At 46.8% G+C, this 26478-nt stretch overlaps 4 pseudogenes; all 4 read right to left on the bottom strand.

Moving 5' to 3' along the window:
- Nucleotides 1-5379: 5379 nt before the first annotated feature.
- LOC141268743 (5S ribosomal RNA) lies at nt 5380-5499 on the bottom strand (annotated as a pseudogene).
- Nucleotides 5500-6120: 621 nt separating this feature from the next.
- On the bottom strand, nt 6121-6239 carry LOC141268387 (5S ribosomal RNA; annotated as a pseudogene).
- A 933-nt stretch (nt 6240-7172) lies between these two features.
- Nucleotides 7173-7292, bottom strand: LOC141268172 (5S ribosomal RNA; annotated as a pseudogene).
- A 621-nt stretch (nt 7293-7913) lies between these two features.
- LOC141267400 (5S ribosomal RNA) lies at nt 7914-8032 on the bottom strand (annotated as a pseudogene).
- Nucleotides 8033-26478: the final 18446 nt, after the last annotated feature.

The following is a 26478-nucleotide window of genomic DNA, read 5'->3' on the forward strand; positions in this document are numbered from 1 at the left end:
ACAGTAAGCAACACTGTCACTGTGCTTCTTATATATGTGACTGACATGTTTATATTTATCTATTCTATGTGTGAAGCTCTATTCTTTCGGTTCTAAATTGTCGGGTACAGGTGTATGCCGCTGCTGAATTGCAGGCTTTTCATGTTTCACTGTTGGCACTGTTCCCATCGATTTGGGCAATCACTCTAATGCCACAACCACCATGGCTGTGGCATTACAGTGAGTGGCAGACAATCCCTGCATGATTGGTGCTCTAAATAGCGCCAGACATGCAGGACACGCTTTTGGTACACGAACAGTTATCGAACATAACCTCGAACAGCCGAATTTTTTGCAAATCGTTCGGGTTCGTCGAACAACTCGAACACCGCCCAAAACAGCTCGAATTTGAGATTGGCGAACAGTTCTAGTCGAACACCGCTCATCTCTAGTCATTAGAGATAGCTGTAGCCCCTGGGCAGCCCCCTTGGTTCTGGTGAAAAAGAAAGACGGCACCATGAGAATGTGCGTGGACTATAGACAAATCAACCGTATCACCCACAAAGACGCATACCCGCTGCCTAGAATAGAGGAGTCTTTAGCCGCACTAAAATCTGCTAACTTCTTTTCTACTTTGGACCTTACTAGCGGGTACTGGCAGGTTACTGTGGCAGAGGCTGACAAGGAGAAGACCGCCTTCACCACCCCGATGGGACTGAGCGAGTTCAACTGTATGCCTTTCGGGCTCTGCAACGCACCAGGGACCTTCCAGCGGCTGATGGAATGCTGTCTAGGGCACCGAAACTTCGAGACGGTCCTCCTTTACCTGGACGACGTGATTGTCTATTCGAAGACCTACGAGGACCATCTAAAGCACCTGGCCGAGGTGTTCGAAGCCCTGGCAGGCTATGGCCTGAAGGTGAAACCATGGAAGTGTCACCTGCTGAAACCAAAGGTCCAGTACCTAGGGCACGTGGTAAGCGCGGAAGGAGTGGCCCCCGACCCTGACAAAGTCACAGCAATCAAGAGCTGGCCAAGCCCCTCGAACATCAAAGAGGTGAGACAGTTTCTCGGGTTGGTAGGCTACTACCGAAGGTTCATCCCCGGGTTCACTAAGATGGCAGCTCCTATGCAGGACCTCCTGATTGGACAGTCTAAATACCGAAGTCAAAAGCCACCCTTCAAGTGCGATAAACCGGAAGAGGAGTCCTTCCGCCAGCTAAAGATGGCCCTCACGGGGGATGAGATCCTGGCTTACCCTGATTACGGCCAGCCTTTCATTCTCCACACAGATGCCAGTAATGTGGGACTGGGAGCCGTACTGTCCCAAAACCAACAGGGCAGAGAACGGGTGATCGCATACGCCAGTCGGAAGCTGAGGCCCACCGAGAGGAACACGGAGAATTACAGCTCCTTCAAGCTAGAATTCTTGGCGGTGGTGTGGGCCGTGACGGAACGCTTCAAGCATTACCTGGCCTCCGCAAAGTTCACCGTGTACACGGACAACAACCCGTTGACACACCTGGACAATGCAAGACTGGGTGCCCTGGAACAGCGGTGGATGGCCCGTCTCTCCAACTATGACTTCGTGATCAAGTACCGGGCAGGCAAAACCAACGCCAACGCGGACGCCCTATCAAGAATGCCTCACTTACCTGAAGGTGACGAAGGCCCAGAAGAGCTGGAGGAGGTAGAACTCCCCGCGTTTCACCGGTATGGAGCCGCTCAACACTCTCACCGCGTGAAGGAGGAGGATCTAACAACTGTGATGATGAATCCCCTACCTCACCACAGCTGGGCCGAGTCCCAAGATAGTGACCCTGCAGTCCGCCTGGTGAAAGATCTGCTGACCCGGGAAGACGCCCCCCTAGATCCAGATGCCCCAGAGGAAGCTAAGCAGCTATGGAAGGAGAAGAGCAAGCTGTTCCTCTATGAAGGCAAGTTGTGCAAAAGGATTGTCAACCACCGGACGCACGAGCTGACCTGGCAAGTCGTGGTCCCAAGGCGAGATGCAGCTATGGTCCTGGGGGCTTTCCATGACAGAGCGGGACACTTCGGTTGGAAGAAACTGGAGTTCCTACTAAGAGGAAGGTTCTTTTGGGCCGGCATGAGAGGAGCTGTAGAGAAATGGTGCAGAGACTGTGGCCCTTGTCACCTGAGGAGGAAGGACCGCACCAGCCAGAAGACACCCTTGAGGCCCATCGTCACCACGCAGCCTCTTGAGCTGGTAGCTCTGGACCATGTCAAATTGGCTCCCAGCCGGTCAGGATACATCTATGCCCTGACAATCGTGGACCACTATTCCCGTTTTCTAGTGGTGGTCCCGGTAAAGGACTTGACAGCCCAAACAGCGGCCAGAGCCTTCCAGCAATACTTCTGCCGTCCACACGGGTATCCGGAACAGGTCCTGACAGACCAGGGTCCAGCATTCGAGGCTGAAATCTTCCAGGAGTTCTGCAACCTCTCTGGCTGTAAGAAAATTCGGACAACGCCTTACCATCCACAAACCAACGGGATGTGTGAGAAGATGAACAATATAGTCATTGATCTCCTGAAGACGTTGCCCCTGGAGGAACACAGCCTGTGGCCAGAAAAACTGCCGGACCTGATAGACCTATACAACAATATCCCGGTGAATGCTACCAACTGCACCCCGGCTTACCTGATGCGAGCCAGACCGGGTAAGCTGCCCGTAGACCTGGAGATGGGAGTCCTAATACCTGAGGACACCTCCCCGGATGCGGACTGGGATGCGGAAAGGCAACTGCAGTACAAGAAGGTACAGGAGAGTGTGGAGAAGAGCCTGGCCCAGGTGAGAGAGAAGCAAGAAAGACTCTTCAATCAACACGCCCCCGCTGGTCCCCTAGAACCTGGTGAGCAAGTCCTAAAGCGAAAAAGAAGGCTACATAAGTTGGACGACCAGTGGGAAAGGGAACCCTACACCGTACTGCAGTCTGACCACGACAACCCAAAGGTGTGCGTAATCACCAAGGACGGAGGAGAAACCACTAGTGTCGTCTCCAGAGACCACCTCAAAAGGTGTCCCGAGCAACTCCGTAGTGCAGAAGAGGATCAGAGTGACCTTGAACCCGCAGAGGACAAGGAAGAAATGATCAGCACCATTCTCGGAGAGTTCCCTCAGTCCTGGACTCGCATAAATGATGCCATAGTGGTACCCGTCCTGCATTTCCTGCAACCGGCCCAGCAACAACCAACACCAGAGCCGGAAGGTGAAGAGGAGCCAGCAGTTCCAGAGGCAGAAGAGCCTGTACCAGCAGCCCAGGAGAGTCAACCCTCTGCTGACAGTGAGCCTGCCATGCCTGCGGTAAGCCAAAGAACCCGCAGACAGCTGCCTGCCCTACCTGTACACCCAGCTGGTAGCTGTACCCCTAACGCTAGTGGGGAAAGCCAGGTTGGTCCACCACCAGACAGTGGGTTAAGGAGGTCAACCAGGAGCACAAAGGGGCAGATACCCACTCGCTGGAGAATATAGAGTGTACTAAGATTGTAAATAACCCTGTTGACAAATGTTGAAATGTTTGCCAAGTTAAATGCATGTTTATTAATAGTGTGTTTCAGTTTCTTGCAGCTACCGTAAGGACTCACAGGTTATGGACTTTTTATAACCGGGACCTTGTATGGACTGCATTCTGAGCCTAACCCAGGAATGAACTAAGACTGTGAAGGACTTGGGGTAGGACAGACCCCCACCTGGTTAAGGCTCCCGTTGTATTGGTGATATGGACACCCGGTCAAAGGCCACACTGTGCCCTTAAGAACTCAATTTGTGCGTCGTCTGTCTATTAATGTTTTATTGTTATGCATATTGTCTTTGTTTATTGTTTAGTCCCGGAGTACTAAATTTCACTAGGGGGGAATGTGTCACCCTGGCCTGGATGCCACAAAATGTATTAAAGCTGTGTCTGAGAGCAAGGGGGGGGTTCTCTGGTCAGGGGAACATTAGCATGCAATGCCTCCTGTCTCAGGCCAGTAGGGGGAGCAGGCTGCCCCTATAAAAGCTGGTGCTGGCGGCAGGGTTAGAGAGAACTGGATTGCCTGTCTCAGCTCTGAGTGTCCCAGAGTGGAGCAGGGACAGAAAGTTGATTGCACCTAAGAGGAAGTGTGGCAGGAGGAGAGCCACAAGCCAGAGACAAGAGGCGAAGAGAGCCTGTCTTGGCAGAGAAAAGACTTAATTTTACCAGACTTTGGTGTCTGAGGCTGGAAGGATTCCACATCCCCCAGCAGAGAACCAGTCCGCAAGGGACTGTATATTCCTTGGCCTACGAAGCCTGGAGGCCCTGCCACAACTGAAGGGACCAGTAAAGCCGTACAAGGCTGGGAGCAGAAAGGAACCCACGTCGCAGGCCATACAGGCGAGAATACACGGAAAGCTCGGAAACGTGGGCTGTTACCCTATCAGGAGGAGAAAGCCAGAAGGAGCGCAGAAAGCACGGTAGGCCTACACCCTCACCCTGACCAGGGCCAATTTCCCCGTTGGTCTCAGACGTCCAGGTCCCCTCCTAGCCGGGACTGTTTATGGGTCAGTTTACATGTTGTAGTAAAGACCCTGGACTGCAACTTGTTGTCTGTGTGCTCCTTGCTCCTCCCGCACTATCAGCACTGGGATTCTCACTACCATCACTCCCACCATCCATTATACTGCCCTGGGGCTGCACTCTTCCCGTGGGGAGTCACACTATCCTAGCTGCACACCTAATCAGCCCCAGCGGTCTGCATGCAGCAGCGGTTCCTAATAACCGCAATCCACGGGTGGCGTAGTCGGACATTATTAGCAGAACGTAGCAGACTACCATTGGCCTGACCACCCTGAGCCACGGAACCGGGTCGCCACTACTACCCCCATCGTCTCCCAATTGCCCGGATCCGAGTGCCCCACAGCCCAGGGGGCGAGTCACATGCATCAGACTCTCCTGCCTGTTTTATGATTTCAGGGCCCTATCAGGAATCACCCCTCCCCCTCCCCAATTCCTTCCGCACCTTCCTTGCCTTCCTTGCACTGAGGTTAGCTCTTTGGCAGCCGTCTGGCTTGGTTACACAAGCTTCTTTGCAGAGATACATGTTACTTCTGCTGGCACTCGCTAGGCGGCCGGCATCCAAAACCTTCCCTGGGCACCTGCTGAAAGCCTGGCCCCTTCACGGCCCCAGGTGCTTTTAACGCCATCATTTCCACACGGCGAGCTGCGGAGTCAATAAGCACTCCTAGCCGTGGCAAGGAGCTCGGTGTCAGGCCTGCGTGAAGGCGGCGAGGTAGCGTACTTAGCTGCCAACTGGCTCAGAGGCCTTGGGGCTTCCATCATCTAAGTTACTTAAGGTCGGTGTCCGGAAAGGCGCCGTTCCATGCTAGCCGAGCTGGGAAGTAGGGCAAAACGTCATCAAAATGGTCTACAGCACCCAGTGTTCCCAGGAGGACTCCCATCCAAGTACTGTCTGAGCCGAGCCCTGCTTTGCTCCCGAGATCAGACGAGATCGGGCGTATCCAAGGTGGTATGGCCAGTAGACGCTGCTTGATCCATCGCCCGGCCAGCCTTTCTCAGGATCGCTTGGTGGCGAGCAATCTGGCCGTAACGGGGCGGGCTCCGAAGGCTCCATGCAAAGTCTGTGCCGTCCCTACAAGTGTGGTTTGTTTAGCAGTGATTCACCCGCCGCATCAGGTGTCTTCAAAAATGTCTCGGCGCAGGGTCTCCTGCAGGTTAAACCCTTCATCGCGGTAATGTGACAGAAAGAGCAAGCTGGACCCGTAACTTGTGGGCGGAGCGAGACGTCCAGGGGTGAATGAAGGAAGAGGGTGAGATGGTTGCCAGTGACTTTGAGCTGTTCTTCAGGGGGGAGGGTCGTGTTGCCTGCAAAGGTCTTCTGCTTGGGGTTACCGGTGGTTGCATCCAGCCACGCTGGAGATGCTGCTCCTGGTGAAAAGGAGCCTAGTATTAAAAGTAAAGAAGCAACAATGCTGGAGGCCCACGGTGATCAGAAGGATGCTGGTATTTTGCAGAGATGAAATAGCGCAAGAGAGAAAGCAAATGAAAAAAAGAAAAGAGAATGAATGTGTGCACTTGTGAAAGGGAATGGAAAAAAGGCATAGAAGAGAGTGCCCCCTGCTGGTGGAAGGAAGGAAAAAGCAAAAGCCTACAGCACCTGGTAATCCCAGGCGGTCTCCCATCCAAGTACTAACCAGGCCTGACACTGCTTAACTTCCAAGATCAGACAAGATCGGGCGTGTTCAGGGTGGTGTGGTCGTAGGCAGATACAAGCCTCTCACTTGCTGCTTTTCTACTTTGACGTCTGGCTGCCGGCTGCCCTTTCCCGTGCTCAGCAAGACCAGGTCCTTTTGTGCATTCCGTTCTCTTCAATTTTTTTGCTGGCTTCCTTAAAAGGTCTTGTAGACACAACGCCCTACTCAGAGCCGCTGAGCTCACTGATCGGCTTCAGCGCTGTCGACGGAACGTCAGCTTCACGGCCAATGCCACAGGCCAGGAGCAGAGGCGAGACTCACCAGTAGACCCTGGTAGGGTGAGTAGAGCGTGGTTAGTTGCTTTCTAATAGCCTGCAGCCGGGGATTAACTTTTAATGAAAGGGAACAATGCCTTTGACTGTCTGCAGCGCGCCACACCTAGGAAGCGCACTCTCACACGCCAGCCAGCATGCACACGTGCTCGCACGTGACAACACCCCCTATCTGCCCCTACAACCTCTCCGTCACCATGTGTCATACTCTCCTGCCTGTTTTATGATTTCAGGGCCCTAGCAGGAATCACCCGCCCCCCTCCCCAATTCCTTCCGCACCTTCCTTGCCCTGAGGTTAGCTCCTGTCATACGTCTGGCTTCGTTACACAAGCTTCATTGCAGAGAAACATGTTACTTCTGCTGGCCCTCGCTAGGCGGCCGGCATTCAAAACCTTCCCTGGGCACCTGCTGAAAGCCTGGTCCCTTCACGGCCCCGGGTGCTTTTAACACCATCATTTCCACACGGCGAGCTGCGGAGTCAATAAACACTCCTAGCCGTGGCAAGTAGCTCGGTGTCAGGCCTGCGTGAAGGCGGCGGGGTAGCGTACTTAGCTGCCAACTGGCTCAGAGGCCTTTGGTCTTCCATCATCTAAGTTACTTAAGGTCGGTGTCCGGCAAGGCGCCGTTCCATGCTAGCCGAGCTGGGCAGTAGGGCAAAACGTCATCAAAATGGTCTACAGCACCCAGTGTTCCCAGGAGGTCTCCCATCCAAGTACTGTCCAAGCCCAGCCCTGCTTTGCTTTCGAGATCAGACAAGATCGGGCGTATCCAAGGTGGTATGGCCAGTAGACGCTGCTCGATCCATCGCCCAGCCAGCCTTTCTCAGGATCGCTTGGTGGCGAGCAATCTGGCCGTGACGGTGCGGGCTCCGAAGGGTCCATGCAAAGGCTGTGCCGTCCCTACAGGAGTGGTTTGTTTAGCAGTGATTCACCCGCCGCATCAGGTGTCTTCAAAAATGTCTCGGCGCAGGGTCTCCTGCAGGCTAAACCCTTCATCGCGGTAATGTGACAGAAAGAGCAAGCTGGACCCGTAACTTGGGGGCGGAGCGAGACGTCTAGGGGTGAATGAAGGAAGAGGGTGAGATGGTTGCCAATGACTTTGAGCTGTTCTTCAAGGGGGAGGGTCGTGCTGCCTGTAAAGGTCTTCTGCTTGGGGTTACCGGTGGTTGCCTCCAGCCACGCGGGAGACGCTGGTCCTGGTGAAAAGGAGCCTAGTATTAAAAGTAAAGAAGCAACAATGCTGGAGGCCCACGGTGATCAGAAGGATGCTGGTATTTTGCAGAGATGAAATAGCGCAAGAGAGAAAGCAAATGAAAAAAAGGAAAGAGAATGAATGTGTGCACTTGTGAAAGGGAATGGAAAAAAGGCATAGAAGAGAGTGCCCCCTGCTGGTGGAAGGAAGGAAAAAGCAAAAGCCTACAGCACCTGGTAATCCCAGGCAGTCTCCCATCCAAGTACTATCCAGGCCCAACCCTGTTTAGCTTCCAAGATCAGACAAGATCAGGTGTGTTCAGGGTGGTGTGGCCGTAGGCAGAGACAAGTCTCTCACTTGCTGCTTTTCTACTTTGACGTCTGGCTGCCGGCTGCCCTTTCCAGTGATCAGCAAGACCAGGTCCTTTTCATAGAATCATAGAAAGGTAGAGTTGGAAGGGACCTCCTGGGTCATCTGGTCCAACCCCCTGCTCAAAGCAGGATTCCCTAGATCATCTCAGACAGATGTCTGTCCAGCCTCTGTTTGAAGATGTCCATTGAAGGGGAACTCACCACCTCTCATGGCAGCCTGTTCCACTCATTAATCACCCTAACTGTCAAAAAGTTTTTTATAATATCTAATCTGTGTCTCCTCCCATTTAGTTTCATCCCATTGCTTCTAGTCTTTCCATGTGCAAATGAGAATAAAGATCATCCTTCTACAATGTGACAGCCCTTGACATATTTGTAGACAGCTATTAAGTCTCCTCTCAGTCTTCTTTTTTGCAAGCTAAACATTCCCAAATCCTGCAACCGTTTCTCATAGGACATGGTTTGCAGACCAGTCACCATTCTGGTCGCTCTTCTCTGAACTTGCTCCAGTTTGTCTATGTCTTTTTTAAAATGTGGTGCCCAAAACTGTACACAGTATTCCAGATGAGGTCTGACCAAAGAGGAGTAAAGACCGATAATGACTTCACGTGATCTAGACTGTATGCTTCTGTTAATACATCCCAGAATTGTATTTGCCTTTTTTGCTGCTGCATCACACTGTTGACTCATGTTCAGTCTATGATCTATTAGTATACCTAAGTCTTTTTCACATGTACTGTTGCTTAGCTCTATTCCTCCCATTCTGTATATGCTTTTTTCATTTTTATTGGCCAGATGTAGTACTTTGCATTTTTCCCTGTTAAAAACCATTCTGTTGGTTGCTGCCCACTGCTCCAGTTTATTTAGGTCTTTTTGAATCCTCTCTCTCTCTTCTCTAGTATTAGCTATCCCTCCTAGTTTTGTGTCATCAGCAAATTTAATCAGTTTACCCTCAATTCCTTCATCTAAATCATTGATAAAGATGTTGAACAATACAGGTCCCAGGACGGAGCCCTGTGGTACCCCACTTGAGACATTCATCCAGCTGGATGTGAAGCCATTTACAACCACCCTTTGAGTCCGATCACTAAGCCAGTTATGAATCCACCTAACAGTTGCCTGGTCCATTGCATACTTGGTCATTTTTTCAATAAGGATGGTGTGAGATACTTTGTCAAATGCTTTGCTGAAGTCAAGATATACTATATCTACAGCATTTCCCTGATCCACCCAGTCAGTGATTCTGTCATAGAAGGAAATTAAGTTAGTCTGACATGACTTGTTAGTTACAAACCCATGCTGACTCTGGTTAATCACTTCATTCTTATCCATGTACTTACATACATATTGTTTAATAATTTGTTCAAAGATCTTTCCTGGTATAGAAGTCAGACTCACCGGCCTATAGTTCCCTGGGTTCACCTTCTTCCCCTTTTTGAAGATAGGAACAACATTTGCTCTTCTCCAGTCTTCTGGGACTTCTCCTGTTCTCCAAGAATTTTCAAAGATTATGGAGAGTGGTTCTAAAATTTCTTCTACGATCTCCTTCAGTACTCTGGGGTGTAATTCATCTGGACCTGGAGACTTGAACTCATTTATGTTAGCTTAATATTCCCTCACAATCTTTCTGTTTACAGATAACTTGGATTCCTCTATTCCTATAAAAGGACAGTGGAGATCAGTTGATGTTACATTTTCTTTCTGAGAGAAAACAGATGCAAAATAAGAATTAAAACGTTCGGCCTTCTCAACATCCTCTCTTACCATTTCTCCATTTTCATCCTGTAAAAATCCTATAGCATCTTTGACTTTTCTTTTACTTTTGACATACCCCCAAAATACTTTTTTATTGCTTTTGACATCTCTTGCAATCCTTAATTCATTGTCAGCTTTAGCTAACCTGATACGTGCACTGCAGGATCTGCAGACTGCATTTTAATCTTCTTTAGATATGCCTCCCTCTTTCCATTTAATAAACATTTCTTTCTTTCTTTTTAGCATGTGTTTAAGTTCTGTGTTCATCCATCCTGGTTTCCTTAAATGCTTCCCATTCTTCCTACTTTTCGGGATTGTTAACGATTGTGCATTGAGAATCTCATTTTTAAAAATTTCCCATCCTTCCTGGACATTTTTGTCCTTAAGGACATCCAGCCATTGGATCCATCCTATTCTCTTTCTGAGTCTCTTAAAATCTGCCTTTCTAAAATCTAACCTTGAAGTTTGAGTCTTCACATGTCTTCCTCCTCTAGTTATCCAAAATTCTATAATAGCATGATCGCTGCCTCCTAGGGTCCCAGCCACCTTTACCTCCTCAACCATTTCCTCCCTGTTTATAAGGATTAGATCCAAAGTAGCAGATCCCCTTGTTTTCTCCCCTACCTTTTGGAAGATAAAGTTGTCAGCAAGAGAGGATAAGAATTTGCTTGACCTGTTAGTTTTACTTGAGAGAGATTCCCAACAAATGTCTGGATAGTTGAAATCTCCCATGACCACTACGTCATATTTTTTGGAGAACTTGGTCATTTGATACATAAAGAGTTCATCCATATCTTCAGCTTGCCAAGGTGGCCTGTAGTAAATGCCTACAATGGTGTCCTTTCCGTTGTTCTCTCCTTGTATTCTTACCCAAACAGTTTCCACAGAACTCCCAGTCTCTGAAGCTTCAATCTCTGTGCAGATATACGCTTTTCTAACATACAATGCAACACCTCCTCCTCGTTTATCAAGTCTGTTTCTTGCAAATAAGTTGTATCCTTTTAGCCTTTTATTCCAATCATGTGTATCATCCCACCAAGTTTCAGTGATTCCAATGACATCATATTCCTTTTCCTGCGTTAGTAGTTCCAATTCTCCTTGTTTGTTGCCCATGCTTTGTGCATTTGTATAAAAACATTTTAGTTTGTGATTGGTTTCTCTTCCTCCCATATTTTTATTATTTAAATTGTTTTGTCTTTGTTCTTCCTTTCCACTTCCAGTAGCAGAGATCTCAATAGTATTTGTCAGCTGTATGGCTTTTTCTGGCCTTTTGCTTCCCTTCCCACATTGTTCTAGTTTAAAGCTCTTCTGATGAGTGTAGCAAGGCGACTTCCAAATACATGTTTTCCAGTCTTCGTAAGGTGCACCCCATCTCTAGCAAGTAGTCCATCGTATAGGTAATTCATTCCGTGATCCAGAAATCCAAATCCTTGTTGACGGCACCATCGACGTAGCCAGTTGTTCACCTGTAGAATCTTATTCCACCTCATTGTTCCATGGCCATCCACTGGGAGGATGGATGAGAAGACCACCTGCGCTCCCAATTCTTTCACTTTCTTGCCTAAGTCTTCAAAGTCACTGCAGATGGTTTCCAGGTCCTATCTTTTGGTGTCATTTGTCCCCACATGTATTAGCAGGAATGGGTAGTGATCTGTAGGTCTGAAGAGTCTTGATATCCTGTCAGACACATCTTTAATTTTTGCTCCTGGAAGACAGCACATTTCTCTTGAGGTTATGTCTGGTCTGCAGATAGCGGCCTCTGTTCCTCTTAACAGGGAATCCCCCATGACCACCACTCTCCGTTTTTTCTTCACAACATTCTTCTTTTTCCATCCAGGAGGATTCTGAGGGCTTACAAGGTTATTCATTGCTGGCAAAGTCTTATTTTGCTGTATTTCTTCATGGTTCTCCTGCGTGAGAGCCTGGTACTGGTCCCTGAGCAGTATGGGTGCTGACTGCCTCTCGATTCTCCTGCTTCTGTGGGTCACATGCTTCCATTCCTCTGTTTCGTCAGGTGCAGTTCAAATTTCTTCTCTTTCTGAATCATGAAGAGATAATTCTGCTCTGTCTAAGAACTCTTCACCTTCCTTAATGATTTTCAAGGTAGATAACCTCTCTTCTAGATTTCGCAACTTCTCCTACAACAGGGACACAAGCTTGCATTTCTGGCATGTGAAGTTTGGCTTTTCCACTGGCAAGTCTGTGAACATGTAGCAGGATGTCCTCTTTTCAGCTCCAACAGCCAAAATCCAGTGTTCTTTGAGCTCGCGGAGACTCTTCACTTACCCCAAAATGCAGTGGGAATATGCAAATTATCTCCTCAGGACTCCTCCCCTGGTTTACCAATGTCCTCTTTTCAGCTCCAACAGCCAAAATCCAGTGTACTTTGAGCTCGCGGAGACTCTTCACTTACCCCAAAATGCAGTGGGAATATGCAAATTATCTCCTCAGGACTCCTCCCCTGGTTTACCGATGTCCTCTTTTCAGCTCCAACAGCCAAAATCCAGTGTTCTTTGAGCTCACGGAGACTCTTCACTTACCCCAAAATGCAGTGGGCATATGCAAATTATCTCCTCAGGACTCCTCCCCTGGTTTACCGATGTCCTCTTTTCAGCTCCAACAGCCAAAATCCAGTGTTCTTTGAGCTCGCGGAGACTCTTCACTTACCCCAAAATGCAGTGGGAATATGCAAATTATCTCCTCAGGACTCCTTCCCTGGTTTACCGATGTCCTCTTTTCAGCTCCAACAGCCAAAATCCAGTATATAAATATAAAGATATTCAATTGATATGGCAATGCGCATTAATAAATTGGGATACAACAATTTTGGGTTAAATATATATATATATATCTAAAACTTCATATGTGGAATGTTTGAGTTGAACAGATCTGTGAATGTCAGAGTGAAGGTGACAGATGAGTTAATCAGCAGCTGCTAAGTGTGATTGATGTGACAGAGGCCTCGTATGTTTGTATGTTTGAAAAAAAAAAATGTTTCTTTATGTGAAGGTACAAAAATATATTTAATTCTGAGGAAATTATAATACATAATTAGGTATTATCTACATATATATATTTCTATATTTCTTTAATAATTATTATTTCTTGATTTAACTAATAGTGGATAAGGGCAACCACACATCAAAATGGTTTACAAAGCAAATTTATATTTAGAATAATTTTCCACATGATAATATTCTTGAATAACTATAATATTATTTTTAATGGTTACCTAAATAGGTACACACCTCTCTTTAGTCAAATCTATGCTACTCATCGATATGAAATTTATGCACAATATTTCTAGAAGAATAATTATTTTTAATTTGGTTCTGATATATACATAAATTTTATAAAATAATATTTTTGGTATTAAGGGAGAAAATGTGTTTTTGATCCTGATTACATAATCACTTTTGATCAATACTTATTTTCCACACATTTTAATAAAGAAGAAATAATAATAAGGTACTATGGTATAATTAAGAAGGGTATTACATGCAAAGTTGCATAATTTAATATTTTTTGGTGGTACAAGGTTATGACAAATATGAAATCATCCAGATAATGGAGCTATAAGGGTATTTTTTATGGAGAATATAATTACTCTGCATTTGTCATTAAAATTTAAAGGCCTTATTTTTATTTTTATTCTTATTTTTACTCTTAATTTTATTTTTCATTTTTAAAATTTTATTCTTACTTTATACTTCTTATTTTTCTATTTTTTCATTTTTTAATTCTCATTTGATTTTATTTGAGTTCAATATCTCAATTGAGAAAACACATTAATATTTAATAAAGTAATGTCTAATACAAGAGTGTTGCTTCATTAAATATATATTGCTAAGGAAAAAAATGTTTACATTTTCTGAGTAAACACAACAATTCATTCATTCATTTATCCATTCATTCATTCATTCATACATTCATATATTTATTCATTTTGGTTCAGGAGTATACATTCTTTGATATTATTGGTTTAATAAAGATATAAAAACTTGTTTTTTCAAAATACACTGACACCTATGGGTTGGAAAAGGTAATTACACCTATGACATAAAAATGTTCTATCATATGGAGAACTTGATTGATAATGAATTATTATCTATTATTGTTTATTATTCCAAACATAATTTATTTTAATATTTTGATAATAATTAGATGGATATTACTGATTGCTATGGTACGCTGTGATATTATAGGTTAGGAAAAACTGCCAGATTTGGTATCAGATTAGGGAATGAAGACTTCAATCAAGACATCGCAATTATGAATTCTATCTTAATAAAGACTTTTAATTTTTATAAATCAAAGAGATTCTCAAAAGTTACAAGAAGAAGCAACTGATATCCGGACGTCTCAGAAGGTAACAGGTGTGAATGCTGAGTGTTATAATAGACTGTGTCCATTACATACAATACAATTCACACCACTGATCACCAGGACGGCAGAGGACGATGATCCTATATGTACTGTGTTGTGTTCAAGTTTCATCACGTTCCAGTGGTTTCTTATCACCTGCAACGCTTCAATGAAAGCTGGTGAACAGGTAATACCTGGCATATGTGTCCTGTATATAAAGGACTGAGTACTGGTTATGGTGCTATATAAAGCAGGGAAGTGTCAAGTTAACCCTTGCTTTACTTACCAAAGACGTCACATCTGTTCCAAAAGTGACACGAGACCAGTGCGGACACACGGAAGATTCCAAAGACGATCCAACGTAAGTCCAGGTGACACTGCACACATATTAAAGCTACATTTCATCCATGGACTTTGTTTTCTTATCAACTGACACACATGATCTTTCTAATAAAGAGTACAGTTTATGGACTGAACAATAATGAACACAATTATGGACTGTACAATATCTACATGCTGTAATTTATTTCAAAGGAGTTTTCATCTAAAGACTGTGTTATAAAAGAACCAAGAAGAAGACGAGACGACGACCCGATGACATCAGATGATGACGATTGAACCCGCGATTGCTTCAATTTAGATATAGGGAAGTATAATTATACATATTAAATGAATATTAGTCACGGCTTACCATAACATGAATTCACATCATTATATAGCAATAATCCGATATTGATACTATTATTACTAATATTATTATTATGGAAATTTAATGATATTGCCAAGGAAGAAGGAAAGAAAAAATGATTGATGAATGTATCTTCTTTTGAGAAATTTCAGTTAAAGTCCTTTTATTCTCAAAAAAGGGGGAAATGTTAAATGGTTAATTATGGAAATTCATTTGGAATGTTAATCGATAATCATTTTTCTGAGTTCTATGCCTCAGCCATCGTGTCTAGTTGACATGCGCTATTTGTGTGTGTATTTTTGGTTCACTACCATATGTAGAACAGGTGTCCATACGACTGCCTATAAAAGCCCATGGTACAGAAAGGGGGGGCTCTCTTGCTCTGCCTACCCCACAAGACACAGAATCTTCATGCTGAGAAGCAGATGACATGTAGGCCTGGACACATGATGGACAAAGACATGATTTACCAGCCAGGATCCAAGGAAAGATGGGTGAATCTCAACAATTAAGCTAATTATGGACAAATGGACAATTACTTTCTAACTAATTATTGTATGTACCTGCTGCAATCTGATTCTTTTTAATGGACAATCCAAGAATAAATTGATACATTTTTTTATAAGAATATCGTGATATTGATACTTTGAGAAGTCCTCAGTAGATAAAAATAATACAGGTAGTGTATTATTTTACAGTCTTACATCCAAGTACTAACCAGGCCTGACCCTGCTTAGCATCCGAGATCAGATGAGATCGGGCGTGTTCAGGGTGGTGTGGCCGTAGGCAGAGACAAGCCTCTCACTTGCTGCTTTTCTACTTTGACGTCTGGCTGCCAGCTGCCCTTTCCAGTGCTCAGCAAGACCAGGTCCTTTTGTGCTTTCCCTTCTCTTCAATTTTTTTGCTGGCTTCCTTAAAAGGTCTTGTAGACAGAAGACCCCACTCAGAGCCGCTGAGCTCACTGATCGGCTGCAGCGCTGTCGACGGAACGTCAGCTTCACGGCCAATGCCACAGGCCGGGAGCAGAGGCGAGACTCACCGGTAGACCCGGGTAGGGTGAGTAGAGACATCGGTTAGTTGCTTTCTAATAGCCTGCAGCCGGGGATTAACTTTTAATGAAAGGGAACAATCCCTTTAACTGTCTGCAGCGCGCCACACCTAGGAAGCGCACTCTCACACACAAGCCAGCATGCACACGTGCTCGCACGTGACAACACCCCCTATCTGCCCCTACAACCTCTCCGTCACCATTAGTGTTGAGCCACCCCCGTAGTGTTCGAGTTCGATTCGGTTCGTCGAACACCCGTGTGTTCGCCGAACTGTTCGTCGAACTGTTCGTCGAACACCTTCGAACACCGTTAAAACCAATGGCAGGCAAACAAAAACACATAGAAACACATAGAAAACACCTTCAAAGGTGTCCAAAAGCTGACAAACTGCTCAGAAGACACAACTAACACATGGAAAAGTGACAAGTACATATAGTCATGCGAAAAGAAAAGAGGTGGAGGAGTAAAAGGAGGGGGAGACACAGATATAGGCATGTCATGCCCTTCTAAAATCCAAAAAGTGAGAAGCCGAGACGGCCAGTCCGCTCCTGCCCGTGCCACCTCCGTGTCGCCGGGTTTGTGCCAGAGCCGCGGTGAACCCTGACGGCCAGCCCCCCTCTCCCAATACTGGTGCCTGTCCGCTGGTGGGTCGAGAGAGCCCCACTGTGGTGGAGGCAGCTCTAAGCTTTTTAATTTAAATTGTCCCTCTAATTTGAATGAATACACTTTAAATCCATTTACAAGGATCTATTGGAGGGCAAGTCTCATGCCAGCAGCCGCGTAATTCCAGCTCCAGTAGCGTCCACTAAAGCTGCTGCAGTTAAAAAGCTTTTATATGGATCGAGCTCGGCTGTCCACCGCAAGGCATCCTAGTGCCAGTCCCAGCCCCTATGCCTTGGGGTGCCTCCTGATGCTCTTCACTTAATATCCCGTGGTCCCGAAGCATTTCCTTTGAAAAAATTAAGTGTCCAAACTACAGGTGGTGTAGCTTGCTTAACAGCCGGGATAATCCGCTGACTAGCAGACACTGCTACTAGGCACAAAGTATTTCCTGGGCTAGATGCAGTTAAAAATTTGTAAGTAGATACTCTCGTTGGATGCTGAGAAAGCATTCCATAGAGTCTCCTGGCACGCCATATATGATTCTCTTAAAAAGCTTGGGGTAGGGGTCTAGGGGACCCTTTTATAGCCAAAATCACGGCCCTGTATCACAATACGTCACCTAGGCTGAAGATAAATGGAACTGTAGCACCGAGGGCTCGGTTGCTACAGACGTATTGCACCTCACCCAGAGGTGTGATATCTCACTCTCAGATAAGGATGGAGTGTGGATCAGGACCCGACACCTGCATGCATTACACCACATTGCCGTGGGGCAGGGCGACCAATATGCCCCTGAGATGGGCACGACAGTCCCTGTCCCTGGCTGGAGTGGGGGGAGGGAACACTGAGGAAGGGGAACCCTGCAGTGCAGGAGCAGGGAGGAAGCAGTTCCTGGGTGCATTGAGAAGGGAGTATAAAAGGTGGGCACCATCTTAGTTCAGTGCAGAGAAGTCTGAGCAGAAGTGGCAGGGAGCAGGGGCTCTGCATGAGCTCTGCTCCGGAGGCGGGCCTAGTAACAGAGGCCCAGGCCTGCAAGAGGGAGAAGGAAGGAAGAGGAGCGGAGAAGGCTCCAGGAACGAGGAATGAAGGGATCCCAGGGGTGCGGACGGGCGAGTCGCCACCGCACGCCCGAATCCACCTGCGTGGAGGGGTCAGGCCAAAGGGGGAGACCGGTCCCCGAACTAGTGGAGGCAGGAAACGACCCTCAGCTAGAAACCGGAGGCTCTGACATTTTATGTGGCGCAGCCCCTTGCTCCACCCGCTAGGAAGGCACCACATAGGGTCAGGGAAACTGGCGCCAAGTTTACCAAGAGGAGGCCCGAGGCAGCCGGACAGAAGTGTTGGTAAGAAAGGCCAGACAAAGGACACACAAAGGGGGTCCTGTGAAGCGCTCCAAAGTTATCTGGGAGTTGTCTGAGCCCCTCACCTGGTGAGCACAGTACGACGTGGGCAGCCGTTACCTGCAGACGTGGTCTGGATAATAAGAACTGTGAGTAAAGGCCCTGAACTGCATCACTGACTCCGTGTCGTTACTGCTGCTGCCCTGCACCATCACCCCCCATCCTGCGCATACACTGCCCTGAGGCTATACTCCTCCCGTGGGGAGTTATGCTACGCTCTGCTGCACCCACAACACCAGCCTTAGCGGTCTGCCCTGTAGCGGCGGTTCACTCTGACCGCAATCCACGTTTGGCGTAGTCGGACATTTAAACATCAAAACCACATAAATAGTTCCGCCACTGGTTTGACCGCCCTGAGCCACGGAACCGGATCGCCGACACGAAGACTACAACCACCAGCATCCACCAAAAAGGGTCCGGCTCCGGGTGTCCCAAGGCCCAGGGGGTGCGTCAGAACATTTTCATCACCTTTCACAATCACCAATGGGACAAGGCAGGGATGTCCTCTGTCCCCTCTCTTATACATCCTAGTGACGGAGCACCTGCTCTCATCAATTCGCCATAACCCCAATATTAGGTGGATTGAGGTGGGAGGCACCGAGTACAAGTGCTCTCTATTTGCTGATGATGTCCTAGTATATATCACTCAATCACATATATCCATCCCTGCTGTTATGGCTGAAATAGATCACTTTGTTACATGGTAAAATTTTAAAATCAATGCAGCGAAGTCTGAGGCCCTCGATGTCTCCCTCCCTAAATCCATATAGGATTCCATCCAGTCCAACTTTCCCTTTGCCTGGCCCTCACAGGGTATCAAATACTTAGGAATTCCTATTCATAGAGACCTCTCCCATCTATGTTATCTTAATTTTGGGCCCTTTATTGAACAATTCCATACAGACCACGGTTGGCAAGTTAGAACTGTAAGATTCACTACGTGAACCACTGGTGTTTTGTGGAAAAGCACATGTACACCGCGTTCCAAATTATTATGCAAAAAGTGTTTAGGAGTGATAAGGGAAGAATTTGTTTGTTTGTCAGTTAAACTCATTGATGGTGATGTGTGTCAGGGCTCTTTATATCACTGTAAGCAATTGCAGACACCTGTGCTAATTTGTTTGGCAGGTGTGTCCAATGAAAGGCAAGACTACTTAAGAAGGCTCTCTCACATTATTAAGCAGCCTACATTTTCTGCCAAAATGGGAAAGAAAAAGGATGTGTCGGCTGCTGAGAAGCAACAAATTGTGGAGTGTTTAGGTCAAGGCATGACTACAATCAACATTGTGCGATGATCAGGATGAAGTGTCTTGGCAATCAAGAAGTATGTAGCTGATTCACAGTACACACGTGTGCGTGCTGATAAGGGCAAATTGAGGACTCTTTCCTACAGGCAATTACGTCAGGTTGAAAGAGCAGCGGCAAAAAAGCCTTGTCATAGCAGCAGACAAGTTTTTGAAGCTGCTTGTGCCTCCAACGTCCCCCGAACAACAAGATGCAGGGTCCTTCAGAGGTTTGCAGCTGTGCATATGCCATCCTGTCGACCTCCTCTATCCACTTCACACAAGCAGAAACGGCTCCAGTGGGCCAAACATTACATGAAGACTGATTTCAAAACTGTTTTGTTCACGGATGAGTGCCGTGCAGCGCTCGATGGTCCAGATGAATGGAGTGGAGGATGGCTGGTTGATGGACACCCCACGCAAACACGGCTACAGCGCCAACAAGGAGGAGGTGGAGTAATGTTTTGGGCTGGAATCATGGGGAGAGAGATTGTCGGCCCCTTTAGGCTCCCTGAAGGCGCTAAAGATGAACTCCATAATGTATGTGGATTTTCTCAAACAGCACTTCCTGCCATGGTTCAAGAAGAAGAACCGTGTATTTCACAGCAAGATCATTTTTCTGCATGATAATGCACCATCTCATGCTGCACATAAAACATCTGCATCTCTGGCTGATATGGGCATAAAAGGGGACAAACTTATGGTGTGACCCCCATGCTCCCCTGACCTCTACCCCATTCAGAACCTTTGGAGCATCATTAAAAGGAGTGTCTATGATGGCGGGAGGCAGTTCACATCTAAGCAACAGCTCTGGGAGGGTATTCTGTCCTCATGCAAAACAATTGAAGCAGAAACCATCCAAAACCTGACAAATTCAATGGACGAGAGAGTTCAGAAGCTCCTTTCGAACAAGTGGTCCTATTTGAAAATGTAACATCACCTAGAATAAAGTTTTGAGTTGAAAACTGTTTGATTTCAGTTTCTAACAACCTGCTAATGCTTATAATTTCAAAAATGACCATTTTTTTGGTCTTTATTAAAATGAAAAGGTTGATCGAAAAATTTGGGGGATCTAAGAGTGTGGCAACCCAGTAGTCATGATTACTTCGAATTCTGACAATATGAGGGTCATGCTGCAGGTAGTGCAGCAAGAAGGCACTTATGTGTCTTGCGCATCTCGGAGCCCCAAAATTATTTTCCGGGCTAGATGCAGCTAAAAATTATTTTTAATTTTAAATCTGGTGAAGCTTATTATAGATGGGCTAATAGGATCAGTGCTGCACACTGCTACAAAGCCCAAATTATTTTCCAGTCAAGATACAGATAAACATGATTAGTAATTTGACAGCTTAAAACGGTTGGTAGGGTGATTTTAACCAATCATCAAGCTTTTACTCTCCCCAGGATGACACAGGGGTAGAAAAGTCGTTTCGGATCCATGATTTGTTCATCTTTATGAACGTGAGTCTGTCTACATTATCAGTGGAGAGCCGCGTGCGCTTATCTGTCAGCACACCACCAGCAGCGCTGAACACTCGTTCAGACAGAACGCTGGCTGCGGGGCATGACAAGATCTCCAAGGCGTAAGTGGCTAGCTCCGGCCATTTATCCAGATTGGAAGCCCAAAAAGAGCAAGGGTCCAGTGATACAGTCGTGGCTTCAATGTTTACTTGGAGATACTCCTGTACCATCGTCTCTAGGCGTTGACTATGTGTCAGACTTCTTGTCTCCTGTGGCCTTGCAAAGGATGGGCTAAAAAAGTGGTGAAATGATTCCGCAAAATTGATGTTACCAGCAGATACTGTGGTTCTGTTACGGTTTGAGTGCTGAACACTTGACGGTCCCACGGTTGGCAAGTTGGAACTGTGAGATTCACTACGTGCACCAATGGTATTTTGTGGAAAAACACATGTAAGATTCTGCAACAGTCTCTGCTGATACTCCTGCATGCGTGCATCCCTTTCTATGGCAGGAATAATTTCTGCAAATTTACTTTTGTACCGGGGATCTAACAGTGTGGCAACCCAGTAGTCAGGATTATATCTAATTCTCACAATTCGAGGGTCATGTTGCAGGTAGTGCAGCAAGAAGGCACTCATGTGTGTTGCGCATCCAGGAGCACCAAGTCCCTGTTGTGTTGGTGGTGAGGTAACAATCATGCTTCCTTCCTCTGTCCTCTCCCCCCAACCTCGCACAACAGAAATGTGATCAAGGTCTCCCTCATCTGATGAGTCTTCCATCAGTTCGTCCTCCACTTCTTCCTGGGCTCCTGCACCTTCCTCACTAGTTTGGCTGCTACCATGCGCCCTGGTAAAACCATCTCCCCCACCCTCACATGCCTGCCGCCTTGGTGCTGCCGACCGTCTGGACCTTGCAGATGTTAGCCCTTCCGCATACAACTCCTCCTCCTCTACTTCCTCCACCTCCTCTTGTGCCACCACCTGACTCCGAATTCTGTTTAACATGTGCTCCAGCATGTAAATCACCGCAATAGTCATGCTGATAATGGCATCGTCAGCACTAAACATCTTCGTCGCCATTTCAAAACTGTGCAGAAGGGTGCATAGGTTCCTGATCTGAGACCACTCCTCCAGCGTGATTTGCCCCACCTCTGAATCTCGTTGGCCCAGGCTCTACGTCAGAACGTATTGCACCAGGGCTTGTCGGTGCTGCCACAGTCGCTGCAACATGTGCAGAGTTGAATTCCACCGGGTAGGCACATCGCATTTTAGCCGGTGAAGTGGCAGGCCCAACGACTTCTGTAGAGATGTAAGTCGCTGAGCTGCGGGATGCGAACGGCGGAAGTGAGCACACAGCGACCGTGCCCTCTGCAGAAGGCCATCTAGTCTGGGATAGTGGGCTAAAAATTGCTGGACAACCAGGTTCAACACGTGAGCCATACAAGGCACGTGTGTGACATTGCCCCGGCGAAGGGCCGCACCCAGGTTTGCAGCATTGTCGCACACGGCCTTCCCTGGTTTCAGGTCCAGTGGAGACAACCATTCATGAAATTGGTTCTCCAGAGCTGACCACAACTCCTCAGCTGTGTGACTCACATTTCCCAGACATTTCAATGTAAAAACCGCCTGATGACGTTGAGCCCTACTGCCAGCATAGTAAGGAGGTGTGCAGGATCCCTTCTGCGCAGTTAGAAAGCTTGTGGCATGACCAGACAGGCTTTGGGTGCAGGTGGAAGTCTGAGAGGAGGTTGAGGAGGCAGAAGCAGTGGAGGAACTTTGACATAAAGAGGATTGACGCACAACTCGTGGGGACGGCAAGACTTGGACAGCAGCCCCTTGTCCTGCTGTCACCATAGTTACCCAGTGCCCAGTCAGCGACATGTAACGCCCCTGTCCATGCCTACTCGTCCAAGTGTCTGTGGTGAAATGCACCCTGTCACACACAGAGTTTCTCAAAGAAGCGGTGATGTTGTGTGCGACATGCTGGTGGAGCGCAGGCACACCTTTCTTTGAGAAGTAGTGCCGACTGCGCATCTGGTACTGGGGCACTGCGACGGACATAAGGTCTCGAAAATCCTCTGTGTCCACCAGGCGGAAAGGCAGCATTTCTGTAGCCAAGAGCTTGCAGATGGTGAAATTCAACCTCTTAGCTTTCTCATGGCTAGGAGGAAATGGTCTTTTACTTGTCCACATCTGAGGGACCGAGGGCTGGCTATTGTGCTTAGACGGGGTTGATAAGGGTGTCCCCGGCAAACTGCCGGTCTGTGAGGAAGATGCAAGCGGACATGTTAGGTTGCCTTGATCCAAAGGTGGTGCTATCGATGTCGGACAGCGCTCAACACCAGCTGGTGTTACCACCTCCAAAGAAAATGATGACCTGCCAATCACGCTGGCTGTTGCGGGTAAAGAGGTGGCAGGTCTGCGCCCCAAAACAGGTGTGACTGCTGTCCCCCCAGTCACAGAGGATGAAGAGGCCGCGGATGCACAAGATATGGCAGACGGTGATTGGCCCGGCCGGCTAGGCCGCATTGTAGCACACTGAGCTTCCCACTGCAACTTATGCTTCATGTCCATGTGCCGGTTCATGCATGAAGTACTCAAACTATGTATTTTTTGGCCTCTACTTAGCTTTTGCTGACAAATGTTACAGATAACACGAGTTGGGTCATCTTTATCGATCTGAAAAAATGCCCAGGCTATGCAAGGCTTAGCACCCATGCGACCTGAAGAGCCACCACGACTTGTGGTGAGAGGCAGAGTTGTGTTTGAGGATGCAGTTGTTGACGTGCTTCCAGTACTACGTCTCTGTCCAGGAAGGCGCAACCTGACCTCGTCGTCACTAGCATCTTCCTCCACCTCCTCTGCTGACCTCATCTCTTGGCTGACTGTGGGTTGACAGTAAGTGGGATCTCCGACCTCATCATCATCACCCTGTGCGTTATCACACCCGTCGTCCTCAGAGCCAACCTGTTCCTGCCCTGACAATAAACTAAAGTTGTCGCTCCAATCAGGTATTTGAGTCTTATCATCGTCTTCCTCATTGTCTCCACCAACAGGAGTTACAGTTTGGGAATGAGGGTCTACATTATGGTCAGAACCTTCTGCGTCTGGTCCTGGATCCTTCTCATAAAGATTCTGGGCATCAGTGCAGATCATTTCCTCGTCTGGATTCACAGAAGCGCTGGAGTCGACCTCTGATTCCCAGGCTATAGTATGAGTAAACAGCTCTGCAGACTCAACCATCTGTTCTACCTCATACTCAGACGGGCAGCTGGAGATTTGGGAGCTGTGAGGAAGCAAGTGCGATTTGGGTGACACCTTTGAGGACTGGAGTATTTGTGATGTTGAAGTTGATGTGGAGGAGAGCCCACTTAAAGGAGCACTTGATATCCGTTGAAGCACCTGCTGTTTTTGTGCCTCATCTGGAATTTGTAGCGATTGGCGTGGCCGTAAGAAAGGGATCTTATCACATTGTCTGCTAAAAGAAGTAGACATTTTAGTTTGGCTGGAAGATGGTCTTTCTTCTGCACCTACCCCACGGACACAACCTTTTTTCCCCTTCCCAACACGCCTATTCCCCTTTCCACCAGCAGCAGGCCTTTTTCCACTCATTTTGGTGGTTAACTAATTCACAACTCTGGAGTTGTTTGCACAAAAAAACAATGGATGGTAACCGAGCAGAGCTGAGTGGCCAAACTGTGGTATTAGGCCAAAACTATTGGCTGGGTTAGATGCAGAAAAAAATTATTTTTAATTTGCAACCTGATGGAGGTCAGTATAGATGGACTAATAGACCAAGTCCCACACACCGCTAGAAGCCCAAATATTTTTTCAGAGCTAGATGCAGAAAATTTTTTTATTCAATTTGCAACCTGATGGAGGTCAGTATAGATGGACTAATAGACCAAGTCCCACACACTGCTAGAAGCCCAAATATTTTTTCAGAGCTAGATGCAGAAAAAAATTATTTTTAATTTGCAACCTGATGGAGGTCAGTATAGATGGAATAATAGACCAAGTCCCACACACTGCTAGAAGCCCAAATATTTTTTCAGAGCTAGATGCAGAAAAAAATAATTTTTAATTTGCAACCTGATGGAGGTCAGTATAGATGGACTAATAGAACAAGTCCCACACACTGCTAGAAGCCCAAATATTTTTTCAGAGCTAGATGCAGAAAAAAATTATTTTTAATTTGCAACCTGATGGAGGTCAGTATAGATGGACTAATAGACCAAGTCCCACACACCGCTAGAAGCCCAAATATTTTTTCAGAGCTAGATGCAGAAAAAAATTATATTCAATTTGCAACCTGCTGGAGGTCAGTATAGAAGGACTAATAGAACAAGTCCCACACACTGCTAGAAGCCCAAATATTTTTTCAGAGCTAAATGAAGAAAAAAATTATTTTTAATTTGCAACCTGATGGAGGTCAGTATAGATGGACTAATAGACCAAGTCCCACACACTGCTAGAAGCCCAAATATTTTTTCAGAGCTAGATGCAGAAAAAAATTATATTCAGTTTGCAACCTGATGGAGGTCAGTATAGATGGACTAATAGAATGATGCTATGCCCAAAAGATTTTACTTCACTAGGTGCAGTAAAAAAATTGGTATTCTATACACAGGTGGTATATCTTGCAACACAGATAGGCTACTCCACTGACTAACACACTCTGCAATAGGCCAAAAAGGATTAGCTTTGCTAGATTCAGCCAAATGCTGTGAAAAAAACTTGCACAGCACTGGCACAGACCTGCCTGGCAAAAACTGATAGGAACTGATGTAACCTAGTCCTGAAAAGGACTCCAATTACAATTAGTCTTTACTCCCACAATCTATCTATTTAAGAGCACAGACCTGACTGATAAAAGTCGTAGGAAATGCTGTAACCTAGTCCTTAAAAGGACTGCAATCACAACTATTCACTACTCCCAAGCTATCTGTATATTTGTGCGAAAATTGGCTTGAAATTAACAAGGTATAGCGCACACAGCAACAGCGGTGCCGTCTAACACGCAGCTGCAGCAGTGAGAAAATGGTGGCGACGGGGAAAATGGCTTGGTCTTATAGGGCAAGGACATGTGACATACACTGCCAATCACACATGCCCTTGCTTGTGTGAAAAAAAGCACTTCGCTCCGTGTGTGCGCTGCTGATAGGCTGACAGATTGCACCTCCCCTCTGCAAATGCGGGAAAGAGAAAAAAAAATGGAGATCTTCATTGTTCCTGCAGAGATCCATCCCCTGCCCCTCCCCCCGCCCCGCTGTACACTCAAACTGCGTATTAACATTAATTTTCATCATTACTGAGAAAAAATCCAGTTATGATTTTGGTGCACGAACAGTTATCGAACATAACCTCGAACAGCCGAATTTTTCTCAAATTGTTCGTGTTCGCTGACCGGCTCGAACACCGCCCAAAACAGCTCGAATTTGAGATTGGCGAACAGTTCGAGTAGAACAACGCTCATCTCTAGTCACCATGCGTCAGACTCTCCTGCCTGTTTTATGATTTCAGGGCCCTAGCAGGAATCACCCCCCCCTCCCCAATTCCTTCCGCACCTTCCTTTCACTGAGGTTAGCTCTTTGTCAGCCGTCTGGCTTGGTTACACAAGCTTCTTTGCAGAGAAACATGTTACTTCTGCTGGCCCTCGCTAGGCGGCCGGCATCCAAAACATTCCCTGGGCACCTGCTGATAGCCTGGCCCCTTCACGGCCCCGGGTGCTTTTAACGCCATCATTTCCACACGGTGAGCTGCGGAGTCAATAAGAACTCCTAGCCGTGGCAAGGAGCTCGGTTTCAGGCCT

The sequence above is a fragment of the Phyllobates terribilis genome, unplaced genomic scaffold, assembly GCF_046119375.1.
Source record: "Phyllobates terribilis strain yellow unplaced genomic scaffold, ASM4611937v1 Scaffold_4__5_contigs__length_816908805, whole genome shotgun sequence".
Taxonomy (NCBI): domain Eukaryota; kingdom Metazoa; phylum Chordata; class Amphibia; order Anura; family Dendrobatidae; genus Phyllobates; species Phyllobates terribilis.